This window comes from Trichomycterus rosablanca, chromosome 17 (genome assembly GCF_030014385.1).
Source record: "Trichomycterus rosablanca isolate fTriRos1 chromosome 17, fTriRos1.hap1, whole genome shotgun sequence".
NCBI lineage: Eukaryota > Metazoa > Chordata > Actinopteri > Siluriformes > Trichomycteridae > Trichomycterus > Trichomycterus rosablanca.
This window is the reverse complement of record NC_086004.1, coordinates 22,130,573-22,136,021: the sequence shown is the minus strand read 5'-3', so window position 1 is coordinate 22,136,021 and position 5,449 is coordinate 22,130,573.

Genomic DNA, 5,449 nt, shown 5'->3' with positions numbered 1-5,449 from the left:
CGAGCCGTCCGAACCCAAGATGGCGATTCCGGATTTGGCAGCTGTTCCTCCTGTGTACCATGATTTACGGGAGGTTTTTAGCAAGTCCCGGGCGCAGGACTTGCCCCCCCACAGACCGTTCGATTGCGCCATCAACCTTTTGCCCGGCACTACTCCTCCTAGGGGGCGCCTTTTTTCGCTCTCCGGCCTAGAAAAGGTTGCTATGGAGGAGTATGTGCGTGAGGCGCTTAAACAGGGGTTCATCCGTCCTTCTTCCTCCCCAGCTGGGGCAGGGTTCTTTTTTGTGAACAAGAAGGACGGCACCCTGCGCCCCTGTATCGATTATCGCGGTCTGAATGCCATTACGATCAAGGATCGGTACCCGCTGCCGCTGATGGCCACGGCTTTCGAAGCCCTTCAGCGAGCATCGGTTTTTTCAAAGCTCGATCTTCGCAGCGCGTACAATTTGATCCGGATCAGGCAGGGGGATGAGTGGAAGACTGCGTTCATTACGCCCACTGGCCACTATGAGTACTCGGTGATGCCATTTGGGTTAATGAATGCCCCCGCAGTCTTCCAGAGATTTATCAATGAGGTCTTGCGGGAGACTCTTGGTAAATTCGTCTATGTTTACTTAGACGATATTCTTATCTTTAGTCAGTCCATCGACGAGCATATAGGGCATGTCCGACGAGTTCTCCAGCTCTTGCTCGACAACCATCTGTTTGTCAAGCTGGAGAAGTCGGTCTTTCACTCCCCCACGGTCTCGTTTCTGGGGTTTGTAGTGTCCAAGGGCACCCTGCGCATGGACTCGGCTAAAGTATCTGCGGTGGAGAAGTGGCCAACTCCAAGTTCTTTACGCCAACTGCAAAGGTTTTTGGGCTTTGCAAACTTTTTTCGGCGTTTCATTAAGAACTTTAGCTCAGTCGCCGCCCCGTTAACGGACCTCACAGGCAAAGGTCCGTTCCAATGGACGGTGCAGGCCCAGCAAGCTTTCGACAAGCTAAAAACACTCTTGACGACTGCTCCCGTCTTGCAGTTGCCCGACCCAGAGGAACCCTTCGTTGTCGAAGTGGATGCTTCCGAGGTCGGGGCTGGGGCAGTTTTGTCCCAAAGAGTGGGGCCGGGGAAGAAGCTACATCCATGTGCCTTCTTCTCGCACCGCCTGACTCCAGCCGAGCGGAACTACCCGGTTGGAGACAGGGAACTCTTGGCCATTAAGTTGGCGTTAGAGGAGTGGCGACACTGGCTCGAGGGGGCCAAACATCCTTGTCTTGTCTGGACGGATCACAAAAATCTGTCATTCATCCAGCAAGTCAAGAGGATGAACTCCCGTCAGGCCCGGTGGTCCTTATTTTTTGGAAGGTTCAATTTCACACTGTCTTATAGACCGGGGTCCGAAAACGTCAAACCGGACGCTCTGTCTAGACAGTGGGAACCGACCAGGCCGGAGACCGGACCTGATCCCGTGATCCCCTCGACCCAGATAGCGGCCCCAATCACATGGGGCATATCGAAGGTCATTCGGGATGCCCAACGGGCTGAACCCGACCCCGGTGGGGGACCTCCTGACAGACTGTACGTACCTTCATCCGTACGGCGTCAGGTCTTCGAGTGGGCTCATGCTTCCCCATTTGCGGCGCACCCAGGCGTGACTAAGTCCCTGGTCTTGCTGCGCCGAAGATTTTGGTGGCCGGGGATGGAGAATGAGGTACGTGACTTTGTCCGTGCCTGCTCGGTGTGTGCTCTTAACAAGAGTCCCAGAGAGCGCCCCAGGGGCCTTCTTCACCCGTTGCCAATACCGGCTAGACCGTGGTCCCACATTGCCCTGGACTTTGTGACAGGCTTGCCTAAGTCCAGAGGGTTCACGGCGGTATTGGTAATTGTCGACCGGTTTACCAAATCTTGCCTCTTTATCCCACTGCCCAAGCTACCATCCGCCATGGGCACTGCGCAGATCATTCTGAATCATGTGGTGAGAGCACATGGGGTCCCCTCAGACATTGTGTCAGATCGGGGCCCACAGTTTGTGAGCCAGTGCTGGCGGGCCTTTTGCCAAATTATTGGCGCGAAGGCCAGCTTATCCTCCGGTTACCACCCGGAGTCGAATGGGCAGTCGGAGAGGCTTATCCAGGATCTGAGCAAGATGCTCAGGTGCCTGACGGCAGGGAATCCGACCACGTGGTCGGATAAGCTGATGTGGGCAGAGTTTGCTCACAACACCCTGCATCATTCGGCGATCGGCATGTCACCGTTTGAAGCTCAGTTCGGGTACCCTCCTCCGCTCTTTCCTGAGCAAGAGCAGCAGGTAGCGGTCCCGTCTGTACAGCTTCAGGTCCGCCGCTGCCGCGCCGCCTGGCGCAAAGCTAGGCAGGCACTTGTGGCCACCCAGCGCTCTGTGAAGCGCAAAGCTGACCGCAGGCGGCAGCCGGCTCTTACCTTCCGGCCAGGCCAACGAGTACTTGTTTCAACGAGGGATCTCCCCGTTCGAGGTGTTCCACATAAGTTGGCACCCAAGTACATTGGCCCGTTCAAGGTGGTAAGGCGGATTAACCCGGTGACGTATAGGTTGGAGCTTCCTCCCCGCATGAAAGTGCATCCAACCTTCCATGTCTCCCATCTCCGACCATTTATGTGCGGGGGAGTTTTACCCCCTCCCCAACCTCCCGCCCCTCGTATCATCCAGGGTGCCCCTGCCTTCACGGTTCGCCGGTTACTTGACAGCAGGAAGGTTCAGGGTAGTACCCAATACTTGGTGGATTGGGAAGGTTACGGCCCTGAGGAACGTTCATGGGTACCGGCTCGTCAGATCCTGGACCCTGAACTGATCCGCGAGTTCCGACGGAACCGTGCTGCGGGTCTTGGGACCTCAGGAGCTGTCCCTAGAGGAGGGGGTTCTATAACGAGGTCTGTGGTAGCTGGTGAACGTGCCCCGGGTTCCCAGCGAAACAGACGTTACAGAGCTCAGCAAACAAAGGGTTCTTATACCAGACCTCCCAATTAGTGCTGATCACCCACAGCTGTGGGGCTGGCTATTTAAGCCAGCTCTACACAGCAGTGGGTGTCGCACCTTTGTTTGTTTTGTGGTCTCTTGTGGCAGCTCGTCCACACTGTTGTTTAGCTATAGGTGGTAGCCCTGGTGGCGCTAGGCCATTAGGGTAAGTAAAACCGCAAGGTTTGAGGTATGAGGGTTTTCTTTCGTCCTCTTAGAAATAGTGTGGTGCGACGCCGCGCAGTCCTCGAACTGCTGTTTGTTTCAGCGCTAGCTTTAGCTTAGCGGTCTCACTCAGTGCTCTAGTAGCGCTGGTTATATCCTAGGCATCAGTGCCTTCAGTCAAACAGAACATTGGATTCTCCAACCGCTGGGTGGCGACTCCGGAAAGTACTCGGTAGTCACGCCAACATCCCCGGTTCGAATCCACACTCTCTACAGCTGCCCAGCTCTCGTGCAGTTGCTGGGCAGACTCCTTATCGCTGTCTCTTTAAAACGCTAACATTAGCATTAGCGGCTTTCACTCCGCGCTGTTTTAGCGTTGGTGGTAATTTCGGCATCAGTGCCTTTAGTTAAACGGAACATTGGATTCTGTAACCGCTGGGTGGCAACTCCGGAAAGTAATCGGCAGTCACGCCAGCATCCCCGGTTCGAATCCACGCCTTACCGTTGTGTAACCTTTCTCTTTTGTTTTTCTCCTTTTCAGATCGGTGTTTGTCAGCTTCCGTCGGAGTTTCCGATTGGGTTTTGTTTTATTTTATGTTAGCTGTTTACCTTTTCTGTTGTCCTTATTAATTAAATAAAATATCTTTTTATAATTTTACTTCTGCATTTGTGTCCCTTTCTTCCCACGTGACAGGCACTATGTGTAAAAATGATTTATTATACATTGTCTCTGACTATGTAATTACTCGTAGCAAAACCAGGTCCCTCTGCTGTAGCAAAAACTGCAGTGCCGCTTTCCTGAGTAAGCCCATGTTTTTATACCATAAAATGTGCACTCGTATAGGAAATAGGACAGCCAGTAGCCATTTGGGATTGAGCCATGGATTTATTTATGCTAATCCTTAGTGTGCACATCTGTGCACGTTGTTCTGCACAAACAGCCTGTTGGCAGCAAAACAATCACTTCACTGGCTAAAGCAATAGGCAAAATAATATGTAGTCATTAGGTGTTAATTAGTTTCATGTGTATACCAGCTGCTGTTATATCCGTAGCAAGCTACAACAAATTGAGAGTTTTTTTACAAGGTCTAATAAATCCTTTTTATCTTTTAATTCTTAATTACAGATGGTTAAATCCATCACCCATGCGGATTCTAACTCTTTTTAATGTAAATATTTATAAGAATATTTAATTAAATTGGTAACCTACATATATTTATTCATTTATTTATATGTGCAGTACATGTGTATGACCTTTGTTTCTTTTCATTTTTCCCAATTTTCCTTCCAGTCTACTCATGTCCAGTTACCCGATTGCATTATGCTTCCTCTCTACTGCTGCAGACCTCCACTTCTGACCGAGGAAAGCCATGACTCCCACACACTCCCTCCGACACATCGATCAGCCAGCAGATAAACTGCATCAGTTATGAGGAATCCCCTCCAGCACTCAACCCAATGGATGAGCCAGTTATTGTCTGTATAGGCACCCAGTCTGCCGGTAGCAGAGCTGAGATTCGAACTCACAAGTTCGAGCTGTCAGCTCTGGGATGCTAGTATGTTTTACTGCTGTGCCACCTGAGCACCCAGTTCTTTATATTTTCACGCCTCTGCCAGTGGCTCAACCAGACAGTAGATGTCATTGATGCAGCAGCATAAGGATGTCCTTATCTGCCCTTCCCTCCTTAAACATAACAATTTTATCTTTAGAGCACCCGGCCTCTGCCAAGAAGCACAGGGTTTCACAGATTTGTGTAGGGTTTCATCAGATTTGTGTTCTTTGACCATTTTCTCTTTGTGCTAGAGTAAAAAAGCATCTATTGAAGAAGCACTTCTGTAAATCGCTCTGGATAGGAGTGTCTGTTAAAGCTGTAAATGTAAAAAAGCAAAAACTTTGTGGTTGGATATTTCAACTTATTTCAGAACTATCAGCAGAATGAAGAGTATATTTTAAAATTAAATTGTAAAGCAGAGAGCGTGGGAGAAATGTGTGAGAAATAAGCCAAACTGGAAAGAAAAAGGCTTAACTGATAATAGAGTATTCAATTGTCAATCACTTGGTGTACCAAATTAGTGTCCATTGTAGAGCGCATTTCACAATAAAAAATATAACTTTAAACAAACAAAAAAAAAACAGGTTTAATTCTTTTTCACAGTTATTTATTTTTTTCCACATATTTTATGGAAAATTTGAGACCACCAGAAACAGTGGGATTTTTAAGATGTTTGTGCATATTTTATTAGTGAATTTAAAAATATACTCAATATAAAACTTTATTAATTTAATATATACAATAAATCTAAGTTACTTTT